The sequence below is a fragment of the Tachyglossus aculeatus genome, chromosome 23, assembly GCF_015852505.1.
Source record: "Tachyglossus aculeatus isolate mTacAcu1 chromosome 23, mTacAcu1.pri, whole genome shotgun sequence".
NCBI classification, from domain to species: Eukaryota; Metazoa; Chordata; class Mammalia; order Monotremata; family Tachyglossidae; genus Tachyglossus; species Tachyglossus aculeatus.
In genome coordinates, this window is record NC_052088.1 from 32,807,041 (window position 1) to 32,822,502 (window position 15,462).

Genomic DNA, 15,462 nt, shown 5'->3' on the forward strand with positions numbered 1-15,462 from the left:
TCCTAGTTACTCCAAGTTGCTGATCACCTAAGGTGGGATAATAATTGCAGGATTTATTAAGCACATACTATGTGCCAGGCACTGTACTAAGCGCTGGGCTGTGTACAAGTAAATCGGGTTTGACACAATCCCTGCTCCACATGCGGCTCACAGTCTCAATCCCCATTTTACAGATGAGGTAACTGAGGCCCAGAGAAGCAAAGTGACTTATCCGAGGTCACACAGCAGACATGTGGTGGAGCTGGGATTAGAACCTATGACCTTCTGACTCCCCGGGCCGTGCTCTATCCAATTTACCATGCTGCTTCTCTAATGAATGAATGAATGAATACCTTAAAATGAAATCAGAGACTACATCCTTTTTAAAAAAAATCCATTCAATGGCTTAGAGAAGCAGCATGGTTCAGTGGAAAGAGCATGGGCTTGGGAGTCAGAGGTCATGGTTTCTAAGCCCGGCTCCGCCACTTTTCAGCTGTGTGGCTTTGGGCAAGTCACTTCACTTCTCTGTGCCTCAGTTACCTCATCCGTAAAATGGGGATGAAGACTGTGAGCCCCCCATGGGACAATCTGATCACCTTGTATCCCCCCAGCACTTAGAACAGTGCTTTGTACATAGTAAGCGCTTAACAAATACCATTATTATTATTATTATTATTATTTCCTTCTTTTTTCATCTCAGCTCCATGAGCTTTTCCAGAAACTTCTGAGCCGAGTGCAGTGACAAACGTTGCTGTCCTGGAATGACAGCAACGATTATACAATGCTGATATCTATAGCCTCTTTTTGCAACATGGAAAGATTTTCAATTTCAGACTCAAGGGAATCAATCAACCAATCGATCAATCGTATTTATTGAGCACTTACTGTGTGCAGAGCACTGTACTAAGCGCTTGGGAAGTACAAGTTGGCAACATATAGAGACAGTCCCTACCCAACAGTGGGCTCACAGTCTAGAAGGGGGAGACAGAGAACAAAACCAAACACACTAACAAAATAAAATAAATAGAATAGATATGTACAAGTAAAATAAATAGAGTAATAAATATGTACAAACATATATACATATATACAGGGGCTGTGGGGAAGGGAAGGAGGTAAGATGGGGGGATGGAGAGGGGGCGAGGGGGAGAGGAAGGAAAGGGCTCAGTCTGGGAAGGCCTCCTGGAGGAGGTGAGCTCTCAGTAGGGCCTTGAAGGGAGGAAGAGAGCTAGCTTGGTGGATGGCAGAGGGAGGGCATTCCAGGCCCGGGGGATGATGTGGGCCAGGGGTCGATGGTGGGACAGGCGATAACGAGGCACGGTGAGGAGATTAGAGGCAGAGGAGTGGAGGGTGCAGGGTGGGCTATAGAAGGAGAGAAGGGAGGTGAGGTAGGAGGGGTCGAGGTGGTGGAGAGCCTTGAAGCCGAGGGTGAGGAGTTTCTGCCTGTTGCGCAGATTGATTGGTAGCCACTGGAGATTTTTGAGGAGGGGAGTAACATGCCCAGAGCGTTTCTGGACAAAGACAATCCGGGCATCAGCATGAAGTATGGATTGAAGTGGGGAGAGACACGAGGATGGGGGATCAGAGAGAAAGCTGATGCAGTAGTTCAGACGGGATAGGATGAGAGCTTGAATGAGCAGGGTAGCGGTTTGGATGGAGAGGAAAGGGCGGATCTCGGCCATGTCGCGGAGCTGAGACCGGCAGGTTTTGGTGACGCCTTGGATGTGAGGGGTGAATGAGAGAGTGGAGTCGAGGATGACACCAAGGTTGCGGGCTTGTGAGACGGGAAGGGTGGTAGTGCCGTCAACAGAGATGGGAAAGTCAGGAAGAGGGCAGGGTTTGGGAGGGAAGACAAAGGAGTTCAGTCTTGGACATGTTGAGTTTTAGGTGGCGGACAGACATCCAGATGGAGATGTGAAGTCCTTGATCTGTTCCAATCTCGCATTGACACTATGTGGAGAGAAGGAGAGAATGATCTCATTTGATGAGACTTTGCACAGAGCTACCCAGAATCATTGAAACGAGGTGCTCAAAATCAATTCAGATATTCTGGCTTCCGTGGGAAGAACATCTACGGAATCCTTATTTTACAGGCGAGGAAACTGAGGGACTGAGATAATAAATGACTTGCCCAAGGTCACAGAGCAGACCTCAAATACAAGGTCTGTGATAATCCAAGATAGGCTAACCTTACTTCATAGAGAAGGGGGAAAACCCTGAAAGTTTCAAGAGCGGAGAAACTGCTATTGTTCTCAGGACTCCTCCCAGTGAGAATGCTGTTGGGCATGAGATGTCAATCAACGAGCTGATGACATCAACTGGAACACAGCCAATTCTAAGGGAGTTTGGGGGGAAGGAGGAGGGGACTAGCAAAGTGAAGAGGAAACTCCATAGCGACTAGCCAAGAGGATCCCTCACTAGATTGTACGCTCCTGAATGGCAGGGAGAGTGTCTACTAATGCTTTGGAATCTTTCTAATAATAATAATTATGGTATTTGTTAAGCTCCTCCTATGTGTCAGGCACTGTATTCATTCATTCATTCATTCAATTGCATTTATTGAGCACTTACTGTGTGCAGAGCACTGTACTAAGCGCTTGGGAAGTACAAGTTGGCAACATACAGAGATGGTCCCTACCCAACAGTGGGCTCACAGTCTAGAAGGGGGAAACAGACAACAAAACAAAACATGTGTTAGGTGGGTACAAGCAAATAACAATGATAATAATAATAATAATAATAATAATGACATTTGTTAAGTGGTTATTATGTATCAAGCAGCCAGTCAGTCAACACTATTTATTGAGCACTTACTGTGTGCAGAGTACTACACTAAGGACTTGGGTGAGTATAACACAACAATATAATGGACATATTCCCTACCCACAATGAGCTTACAGTCCCTATGGGGAGACAGACATTAGTAGAAATACATAAAATTACAGATATGTCCATAAGTGTGGTTCTAAATGCTGGGTAGATACAAGTTAATCAGGTTGGACATAGTCCCCATCCCATATGAGGTTCATGATCTACGTAGGAGGGAAACTATTTAATCCCCATATTAAAGTTGAGGAAACTGAGGCACAGAGAAGTTAAGTAGCTTGCCAAGGTTACACATCAAGTAATTGGCAAATCTGGGATTACAACCCATCTTCTGACTCTCAAGCCCATGCTCTTTTCCACTATGCCTTGCTGCTTCACTTAAGCACTTAGTGCTCTGAACAGAGTGATTGCTCTGAAATAATAATAACAGTGGTACTTTCAAAATATTTGCTATGCGCCAAGCACTGTGCAAAGCATTGAGGTAGGTACCAGATAATCAGGCTGGACAGTCTCTGTCCTATAAAGGACTCACAGTCTCAGAAGGAAGCAGAACATCTATGGAAACTTAATTTTGCAGGTAAGGAAACTAAAGGACTGAGAAGATGAGTGATTTTCCCAAGGACACAGAGCAGACAAGTGGCAGAACTGCAACTCCTGAGTCTGTGATCTTTATACATCACCCTGGTACCCAGAACTTCATCTCTAGAATGTAAAGTCGTGGGTGGGCAGGGAATGTGTGTCTATTGTTATATTGTACTCTCCCAAGTGCTTAGTACGGTGCTGTGCACACAGTAAGCACTAAATAAATACGATTGACTGACTGACTTCCCTTCCAGCCTTACTGCAGGCACACACCAAGATCAGAGAGGTATTTCTGATGCATTGATCAGGCACAAAAAAATCAAAATTCTGGCTTCTTCTCTGGCTGTGATTCTGTTTCCCCTATCTGAAATGTATTTTAATGTTGGTCTCCCCAGGAGACTCTGGGGTCCCTGAAGACGGGAATTGGGTCTATCAGATATATTCTATTGTACTCTCCCAAGCACTTAGTATAGTGCTCTGTTCACAGTAAGTGCTCATCAATGATTGATTGTGTGAGACCCTTTCCATTTATCTCTTCCACTTTCAAAGATCACAGTCCGACTGAAGAGCTAACTCCAGAATCAATGTATGAAAGGTAAGCCTCTCTGGCTATTAATATTAAGTCCAATAACACTGCAATATCTTTTTATTTTTAATCATTTAATCATGTTCAAATTCTGGACTATTGTGATCTGAATTTCAATTAGCAAAATTTTTAAATCATTTGGCTTGTCTATAGTCTATTCAGGATACCAATCAATAAATCATATTTATTGAGTGCTTACTATATTCAGAGAACTGTACTAAGCGCTTGGGAGAGTGCATTACAACAGAATTAACAGAAGTGTTCCCTACCCCAAATGATTTTATAGTCTAGAGGGAGTTTACAGTCTAAAGGATATCAATTCATTCATTTACTCAAAATAGGCTTTGAATGAAAAACCAACAATAAACAAAACAACTTTTAATAATCTCTGAAAAATAGCACATGCATTTCTAATATTTTAATGTAATGTCCTCCCAGAAAGATTGCTTGTGTTCTTACTGAATCAAAAAGAGACAAGCAAGGTTCTCATAGTGAAGTGGATTAAATTGCAGCAAAAACCTCTGTGACCAACTGTTGATTAGTTTTTTAAAGTGGTGGGGCAGTTCTTATTTTAAACGCTGTAATGTTCCGCAAAACCACAGTCTCTCTCTACAGCTGATCCCATTGCCATTGAGCTGTAAAATTTGAGACAGTTCACCGGAGCAGGGTGGAAGCAAAGAAACATGAACTGAAAATAGTTTTCAAACCAAGAGTAATCTTGGCTGTGGGTCAAAATGCCATTGTTCCTGGAATTCTTTTTTTTGTTGTTACTGTTTATTTTAATTATGTCCCACCAAGGTGACCTTCGGCGGACGGCATGCAAATAATGGGAAGAAAGTGACACCTGCTGGTCAAAGGAGAGGTTGCATGACAATAGAGACAGGTTGCATGCTATCTTCATTTAAGAGATTGCAGATGGAATAATAATAATAATAATAATGGCATTTATTAAGTGCTTACTAAGCGCAAAGCACGGTTCTAAGCGCTGGCGAGGTTACAAGGTGATCAGGTTGTCCCACCGAGGGCTCACAGTCTTAATCCTCATTTTACAGATGAGGTAATCGAGGCACAGAGAAGTTAAGTGACTTGCCCAAGGTCACACAGCTGACAATTGGCGGAGCCGGGATTTGAACCCCTGACCTCTGACTCCAAAGCCCGTGCTCTTTCCACTGAGCCACCTGGAATGATGCTGAATTTCAAAAAAAGTAATCAGACAACAACAATAATAATAATAATAATAATAATAATAATAATAATAATAGTAATAATAATAATAATAATAATGGTATTTTTTAAGTGCTTACTATATGCCAAGCACTATTCTAAGCACTGGGGTAGATACAAGGCAGTCAGTTTGTCCCACGTGGGGCTCACAGTCTCAATCCCCATTTTCCAGATGAGGTAACTGAGGCCCAGAGAAGAGAAGTGACTTGCCAGAGGTCACACAGCAGACAAGTAGTGGAGCCTGGATTAGGATCCATGACCTTCTGACTCCCAGGCCTATGCTGTATCCAGTACACCATGCTGTTTCTCCTTTTGCTCCAATTGGGTAAAACAAAAATAATCTCTTTTCCCCATTCAGGGATTTCTCTTCCTTTTCTTTTGGTTGGAGAAGTGTATTTCCAAATGATCAAGCAACCAGCTCTCTCTCTCTCAGGTGGTTTTGATGGTCTCCAATCTGGAGATGGGAAGCTGAGTTTAGGTCATTTGTGCAGCTGCATAATAACAATAATAATAACAGGTTTACAGACAGAACAACATGGAACTAAGTGTCTTCCACACCAATAATTCTGGTTTTGTTTAAGTACTGGGGTAGATACAAGATAATCAGGCCAGAAACAGTCTCTGTCCCAGGTAGGGCTTGCAGGCTAAGGGGAAGGGAGAACAGGTTGTGAATCCCCATTTTACGGATGAGGCATCTGACTCCCAGAGACTTTAAATGACTTTTCAAAGATTACACAGCAGGAAGCATGGCCTAGTGGATAGAACATGGGCCTTGGAGTCAGAAGGATCTGGGTTCTAATTCTGCCTCTGCCATTTGTCTACTGTGAGCCCTTGGACAAGTCATTTTACTTCTTCTCTCGGCCTCAGTTACCTCATCTGTAAAATAGGGACTGTAAACCCCATTTGGGACAAAGATTGTGTCCAACCAGATCACCTTGTATCTACCCCAGCGCTTAGACAGTGTCTGGCACATAGTAAGCACTTAACAAGTACCATGAAACAATGGTAGAACCAGAATTAGAACCCAGCCGTTCTGATTCCCAGTCATTCATTCATTCAATCAATCGTATTTATTAAGCGCTTACTCTGTGCAGAGCACTGTACTAAGTGGTTGGGAAAGACCGATACAACAATAAACAGTGGCAAATGAGCTCACAGTCTAGAAAGGGAGAGACCGGCATCAATGCAAATAAATAAAATGACAGATTAATACATAAATGCTGTGGGACTCAGGGAAGGGGGAAGAACAAAGGGAGCAAGTCAGGGCAATGTAGTAGAGAGTGGGAGATGAGAAAAAGTGTAACAGTCAGAGAAGGCCTCTTGGAGGAAATGGCCTTCAGTAAGGCTTTAAAGGGCTGGGGGGAGTAATTATCTGTCAGATTTGAGGAGGGAGGGCATTTCAGGCCAGGGGCAGGACATGGGCCAGACATCGGCTGTGAGACAGGTGAGACAGAGGCACAGTGAGAAAGTTAGCACTAGAGAAGCAAAGAGGGTGGGCTGGGTTGTATTAGGAGAGAAGTGAGCTGAAGTAGGAGGAGGCAAAGCGATGCACTGCTTTAAAGCCAATTGTGAGGAGTTTTTGTCTGGTACAAAGGTAGATGGCCAACCACTGGAGTTTTTTGAGGAGCGGGGTGACATGTCATAATTGTTTTTGTAGAAAGATTATCCAGGCAATGGCATAAGGTATGGACTGGAGTGGGGAGAGACAGGAGGTTTGAAGAGCAGCAAGGAGGCTGATGCAGTCATCTAGGTGGAATAGGATCAGTGTCTGGATTACTGTGGTAGCAGTTTGGATGGAGAGGAAAGGGCAGATTTTAACAGTCCTGTGCTTTCTTCATTAGGCCATATTGCTTCCTTGTGATTTCCCCTGCCTGTCTCAGTCTCCACTCTGTCCCCATCTCCCACTTTGTCTGGTCCCCCTTTCCCCTTCTTTCTATTTCCTCTCCCCTCCCCTCCCCTCCCCTCTCTTCCCCTCTCTGTTCAGCTCTGCTCCGCTCTACTCCTCTCCTCTCCGCCTTCTGGAGGCTCCATCCCAGTCCACTTTGGGGCCCCCCTGATTCTAGTTGCTTTTAACTGAAAAGGTCTCTGTAGATCTGTATCAACCATCTTCCTGACTTCAAGTCGCTCTGCAGATACTATGGTAGATAAAAATAATAATAATAATAATGGCATTTGTTAAGCACTTACTATGTGCAAAGCACTGTTCTAAGTGCTGGGGGGGATAAAAGGTGATCAGGTTGTCCCACATGCGGCTCACAGTTTTCATTCCCATTTTACAGTTGAGGTAACAGGCTCAGAGAAGTTAAGTGACTTGCCCAAGGTCACACAGCAGACACGTGGTGGAGCCGGGATTCAAACCCATGACCTCTGACTCCAAAGTCCGGGTTCTTTCCACTGAGCCATGCTGCTTCTCTAGATGAGTGAAGATCTTTTCTACACCATCACCCTCCCTTTCTCAGTAACCTATAAATTCATCCTGGGCAGGGGATGGGTCTGCTAATTCTGTTGTATTTTACCCTCCCAAGCACTTAATACAGTGTTCTGCATAATAATAATGATTGTGGTACATAATAATGATAATAATAGTATTTGTTAAGCTCTTATATGGCAGTCACTGTATTAAGTACTGGGGTGGATACAAACAAATCAAGTTGGACACAGTACCTGTTCCACATGGGACTCACAGTCTTAATCCCCATTTTACAGATGAGGTAGCTGAGGTACTTGTTCCACGTTTACTATGTGACCAGAGCTGTACTAAAGACTGAGGTAGATAAAACATCAACAGGTTCCACATGAAGCTCACAGTGCAAGTAAGGAGGCGAACAGGTACTAAATTGTCATTTTGCAGATAAGGTTTCTGTGGCAAAGAGAAGTTAAGTGACTTGCCCAAAGTCACACAGCAGATAAGTGTCAGAGCCAGGATTAGCACCCAGGTCCTCTGATTCCCAGGGTCCGGAATCTTCCCACTAGGCAACACTGCTTCTCTGCACATTGTATGTGCTCAATAAATACCATTGACTGATTGATTCTAACCATTAGCGCCCATAATTAAGATTGCCATTATAGTCATTTAGCATTTTTGGTAGAATACCAGGTGCTGATTGTCAAACAACACCCAGCCTGCCCATTTCCTTTGATAATAATGCAAAAGGACCCATCTAAGATCCTAGCGAAAAGATGGACAATGAGGTGAGTGGCATTATGGGAAACAACTCACAAACACCGAACCCGTCTCTTTCTAGATTTTTTTTTACCTGTTGGCCTGGGTATAAAGTAAATGTGATATCCCTGAGAGAAAACCTCCCTGCCCAGTAGGATTATGTCCTATCAAACAGGAAAACACATGAGAAAGATTGGACGTTTCAGATTTCCTGGTGACCAGATGGTCCTAGCAAACAAACACCTCCATATGGGAAGGAGGAAGGAGCTGCGAGGCAAATACTTCTCTGTGCCATCTCCGATTTCCCATCTTCAATTCCAGATATGATCTGTGTTTCAACTAAGAGGCTCTTGGGAGGTTATTCGGTTCTGACGATCCAACGCTGACAATTCGGCAACTTTTCCTGAAATCAATTGAAAATTTTATTTTCTTCAATGTCGCTGGACTTGTCTTAGTCATCTCTCCCTGCACTCAATAACCCCTCTCAGGTTCTGTACTTACAAATAAACTGCAGGCAGTTTTATAACCATTTTGAGGTCTTAAAGAGGGTTCGATAAGAATAAATGATAAATCAATGAGGAAATAGAAGTTTAGGATACAGTTATAGCATGCATCAGCCTCCACTTCACCCTCTGCTTATTTCCTGTAACTGCCCCATCCTTCCACCCTCCCCTCCCTTGCTTTCTTGCATTATCTCCTTTTTTATGGTATTTATTAAGTGCTTACTGTGTTCCAGGCACTTGACTAAGCACTGGGGTAGATATGAGCTAATCAGATTATATACCATCCCTGTCCCATATGGGGCTCACACTCTTCATCCTCATTTTACAGGATGAGGCACACAGAAGTGAAGTAAAACTTGCCTGAGGTCACACAGCAGACAACCCATGACCTTCTGACCCCCAGGCCAGGGCTCTAGCCACTGTGCCATGCTGCTAGACTGTAAAGCTTGTTATGGGCAGGGAATGTGTCTGCAAATTCTGTTGTATTGTACTCTTGCAAGCACAGAGCTCTGCACATAGTAAGCACTCAATAAATATGGTTGATTTATATTAGCCCTAATGCTTACAGACTACAGAGACTTTTCAATATCTCTAAGTCCTAAATTCCCAGGAGGAACAGGTCAGGTCTAATTTTGGATGAGCTGAGGTTCTCTTCTCTCCAGAGAAGGGCCAGACAGAAGAGAGAGAGAGAGAGAAAGAGAGAGCGAGAGAGAGAGCGAGAGAGAGAGAGAGAGAGAAGAAATCAATAATCAATCAAAAGTATTTTTTAGTACGTTCTGTGTTCAGAGCACTGCACTTATGACTTGGGAAAGTACAACAGCAGTCACAATCCCTGCCTTCAAGGAGCTTAAAATATATCGGGAGAAGGACACTTAAATTTGAGGTAGGAGAAGCAACCAAGTGCTTAGTACAGTGCTCTGCACACAGTTAAGCTCTCAATAAATACGATTGAATGAATGAATGAACAGCATTTAAAGATGTAGATATAAGTGTGTGGGAGGAGGAGATGGGGGCTTAGCTAAATGCTTAGGGGTGAAGACATAAATAATGTGGACAAACTGAAGTGTGGCCTAATGGATAAAGCAAGGACCAAGAAGCAAAAGAACCTGCTCCACTGCTTGCCTGCTGTGTGGCCTTGGACAAGTCACTTAACTTCCTTCTGCCTCAGTTTAATCAACTGCAAAATTGCAAAATGAAGATTCAATACCTTTCCCTGCGACTAGATGGTGAACCTCGGTTACTCCGAATCTACCCCAGCGTTTAGAACAGCGCTTGACACATAGTAAGTGCTTAACAAATACCATAAAAGAAAATGGGGTGGGGAGAGGAGATCTTAGGGAAGGCCTTCTGAGGAGATGTGATTTCAGAAGCTTTGAAGATGGGGAGAGGGGTGATCTATCAGATGAAAAGAGGGAGGGGTTCCAGATTGGAGGGAAGGTGTAAGAAAGAGGTCAATGGAGAGAGAGAGAGTAAGTTGATGGTAGAGGAGTGAAATGTGTGGGCTGGGCAATAGCGGGAGAGAAGCAAGGTTAAGTAGGAAGTAGCTGACCGAGGGTCTTAAAGCCAGTGAGGAGGAGTTTCTGCTTGATGCAGAGTTGGTTGGGCAACCACTGGAGGATTTTGAGGAGCATTCATAGAGTGATGGTTTAGAAAAATGATCCAACCAGACTCCCGTGACGTATGAACTGGAGAAGGGAAAAGCCAAAACTTTCCAAGAAGGGGAAAAAATGGTGAATCTGAGTCTTTCCATCCCATTTTGGCAACACTTGACTCATTTTTGCATTTCTTGCTCACCTCAGATAAGTAAATGGAATTTGTTAAGTGTCTAGTATGTGCCAAGCACTCTTCTAGATACTGGGGTAGATACGAGATAAGCAAATTGGACACAGTCCTTGTCCCACATGAGACTCACAGTCTAAGAAGAAAACAGTAGGATTTAATCCCCATTTTACAGATAAGGAAACTGAGGCCCTGAGATGTTAAGTGACTTGCCAAAAGTCACAGAGCAGACAAATGGTAGAGCTGGGATTAGAATCCGGGTCCTCTGACTCTCAGGCCCTGCTTTGTTTTTGTTTGTTTTGTGGTATTTGTTAAGCATTTACTATGTGCCAGGCACTATACTAAGCAATGGGGTAGGAGCAATGTGATCAGTTTGGACACAGTCCATGTCCCACGTGGGGCTCACAGTCTTAATCCCTATTTTACAGAAGAGTTAACTATGGCATAGAAGTTAAATGACTTGCCCAAGATCACAAAGATGAGTGGTGGAGCCAGGATTAGAGAAGCAGCACGGTCTAGTGGATAGAACACAGGCCTGGGAGTCAGAAGGACCTGGGTTCTAATCCCAGCTCTGCCACTCATCTGCTGGGTGACCATGGGCAAGTCACTTCACTTCTCTGGACGTCAGTTACATCATCTGAAAAATGGCAACTGTGAGCCCTATGTGGGACAGGGACTGATTAGCTTTTATCTACCCCAGCACTTAGTACAGTGCCTGGCTCATAGTAAGCGCTTAACAAACACTGCAATAATAATAATAATAATAATAATAATAATAATAATAATAATAATAATAATAATATTTGTTAAGCGTTTACTACATGCAAAGCACTGTTCTAAGTGCTGGAGAGGTTACAAGGTAATCAGGTTGTCCCATGGGTGGCTCACAATTTTAATCCTCATTTTTCAGATGAGGTAACTGAGGCACAGAGAAGTTAAGTGACTTGCCCAAAGTCAAACAGCTGACAGTTGGCAGAGCCAGGATTTAAACACATGACCTCTGACTCCAAAGCCCATGCTCTTTCCACTGAGACATAATCTAGGTCCTTTAGATTCCCAGGGCTGTGCTCTATCTCCTAGGCAATACTGATTCTCTAGGCCATGATCCAGGAGAGAGAGAAAACCAGGCAGAAAAGGTGGGGAGAGCCTAACAAAGTAAGAAGCTCCAAAGGAGTGGGATGCCTTAGTATCACCCCCAGATCAGTTGAGTTCTTCATGAGGAGCTGGGGCTCCCATCTTAGACCTGGGTGAAGAGACCTAATGTAATATTTTATTTCTATTAATGCCTGTCTACCCCTCTAGAGTGTAAGCTCTCTGTGGGCACAGAATGTGACTGCTTATTATTATATCATACTCTCCCAAGCACTTAGTACAGTGGTTTGTACACAGTGAGAGTTCAATAAATACAACTGAATGAATGAATAATAATTGTGGTATTTGTTAAACACTTACTATGTGCCAGGCACTGTACTAAGCGTTGGAGTGGATGGAAGCAGATCAGGAATAAATGAATGAACAGCTTCCCAATACCACCCAAATTCTGGCTGTTCTTTAATGATGTCATTGCCCCAATATTAAATAATTGTGGTATTTGTTAAGCACCTACTATGTGCCAAGCACTGTTCTAAGCACTGGGGTAGATACAAGGTAATCGGGTTGTCCCACATGGGGCTCACAGTCTTAATTCCCAATATACGTTTGAGGTAACTGAGGCACAGAGAAGTGAAGTGACTTGCTCAAGGTCACATAGCAGACGTGTCAGAGCCAGGATTAAAAACCAGGACCTCTGATTTCCAAGCTTATGCTCTTTCCACTAGGCCATGTTGCTTCTCATGCATCCTCATCTGGGAAAAGGGGTTGATGGCAGAGAGATCCACTGAGGGAATTTGAGCCTGTTGTCTCAAGAGCAGTCACTATTGTCATCATCACCCCTGTCAGATCTTTTTTTTATTATAGCGGTATTTGTTAAGCGCTCACTCTGTGCCAGGCACTGTACTGAGCACTGAGGTAGATACAAGACAATCGGGTTGGCCCCAGTCTTTGACCCTCATAGGGCTCACAGTTTTAAACCTCATTTTAGAGATGAGGTAACCGAGGCACAGAGAAGTGATTTGCCCAAGGTCACCCAGCAGACAAGTAATGGAGCCAGGATAGGAGCCCAGGTCATCTGATTCCCAGGCCCTGACTCTTTACGCTAGGCCACTTGGTAGTGCTGCTTCTCATTGTGGGCAGGAAAGGTGTCTATTTATGGTTGTGCTGTACCCTCAGCTCTGCACACAGTAAGTGCTCAATAAATGCTCAAAGAGAAGCAGCGTGGCTCAGTGGAAAGAGCACAGGCTTTGGAGTCGGAGGTCATGGGTTCAAATCTCAGCTCTGCCAGTTGTCAGCTGTGTGACTTTGGGCAAGTCACTTACCTTCTCTATGCCTCAGTTACCTCATCTGTAAAATGGGGACTGTGAGCCCCCCGTGGGACAACCTGATCACCTTGTAACCTCCCCAGCCTTAGAACAATGCTTTGCACATAGCAAGCACTTAATAAATGCCATTATTATTATTATTATTAAATGCAATTGAAGGAATGAATACTTCTCTAATCACACACCATCTCCACACAAAACCTCTGCATTCCCTTCAAAGCACCCAATTCTACTGCAAATGCCACATCAACAACCTCCTTTGAGTTGCTCTGATGAGCAGGGGCAAACCCGGGGATTCGGCAGGAGGTGAAAAAGCCAGAGTGGTGTGGTTTATACGTAAAAAGATTTTACAGAGCATTTTACAAAGGAACAAATCAATGCAATCAATCCCGCCGTGAATCTGTGAAACCAAAGTTCCATTTTAAATGAAAGATGACCTTGCTCTTGTTAAATATCAAAACCTGGATTCTGAGTTACGTCTACTTTCTGTGTTTCTGCTCCAGGATAATTTCCAACTCTACTGAGCCTTGTTTTTCCTGAGACAGTTCTTCTGGTTTTCTTCCTACTTCCCTGGCTGATCCTTCCCATTCCCTAACTGGGAGTTCCCAAGGCTCCATTCCCTCATCTGCACATTTGGGATTTAATACCTTTTCACCCTTCTATATAGACTGTGAGCTCCATGTGGGATCTGATTAACTTGCACTTACCCCAGCACTTAGTACAGTGCTTGGCACATAGTAAGTGCTCAATGAATACAATTATTATTGGTATTATTAGTAGTAGTACTATAGTACAAAAGAGTTGCCAGACACATAGAGAAGCAGTGTGTCTCGAGAAGCAGTGTGGCTCAGTGGAAAGAGCATGGGCTTGGGAGTCAGAGGTCATGGATTCTAATCCCAGCTCTGCCACTTATCAGCTGTGTGACTTTGGGCAAGTCACTTAATTTCTCTGTGCCTCAGTTCCCTCATCTGTCAAATGGGGATGAAGACTGTGAGCCCCACGTGGGACAATCCGAATACCTTGTATCTCCCCCAGTGCTTAGAACAGTGCTTGGCACATAGTAAGTGCTTAACAAATACCAAAATTATTATTATTATTATTCCCTGCCCACAAAGAGCTTATAGTTTAGAGGGGGACACATGCTTGCAGTAGTGGAATGGGAGTGGAATGGAGCTGGATATCAGGGTGCATTGAGGTAGGCCATCGAGGGGGTGAGGGGAGAAAAGGGAGAGGAGAAGATAGAGGAGAGGAGAAGATGAGGAAATAGCAAATGAGCTAGTAAGTCCCGAGACTAGGAGAGATCTCAGTTGGTTCTGGCTTGCCAAGAACTGTAACTGCAGATAGCTTGGCCTCGGAGTTGTTTCAAAATAATGATGCCATTTGTTAAGCGCTTACTATGTGCCAAGCACCGTTCTAAGCACTGGGGTAGATGCAAGGTGATCAGGTTGTCCCACCTGGGGCACATACTTAACTTCTCTGTGCCTCAGTTACCTCATCTGTAAAATGGGGATTAAGACTGTGAGCCCTCCGTGGGACAACTTGATTACCTTGTAACCTTCCCAGCGCTTACAACAGTGCTTTGCACATAATAAGCACTTAATAAATGCCATCATTATTTATTATTTATTTCACAAGGTCACGCAGCGGACAAGTGGCAGAGCTGGAATTACAACCCATGTCCTCTGACTCCCAAGCCCGTGCTCTTTCCACTAAGCCACGCTGCTTCTCTAAGAAGCATCTCTTCTCATTAAGAAGGTTTAATTCCTTCTTTACAGACAGACCATCACAGTCACTTTTCAGTGGACAGCTGACTGTCATGAAAACCACTGTCACAGATGAACCTTCCTTCTTTGCCCACGCTAGAGGTCACCATTTGGAAACGAATGATGGTTTCCTTCCCAAACCTGCTCTCCTGGGGTTACGTCCCATGAGTCAGAGTCAGTTTGGGAAATCCATACTGGGGCAGAGCCAGTTTCGCAGAGCAACGGATGACTTAATCCAGCGAAATACTAATAAAAAAGAAAGAACCATCAACAAGCTGTCGGTGGTCAGAGTTCAGGGAAACGGGCCTTTGGCAATGTTTCCCAATGTCACTCTGGTTTTACTATCCTCTTCATTCATTTCTCTGCTCTCACCAGACATAGGTGAGTTTAGGAGTGTGGCACATATCTATTTATCTGTATATATCTGCAATGCATTTATTTATCTATCTGTTAATTTATTTATATTAATGTCTCTCTCACCCTCTAGGCTGTGAGCTCTCAACCTTCTCACTGTGCCTCATTCTCGCCTGTCCCACTGTCGACCCCTGGCCCACATCCTACCTCTGGCCTGGAATGCCCTCCCTCCTCACATCCACCAAACAAGCACACTTCCCCCCCTTCAAAGCCCTACTTAAAACTC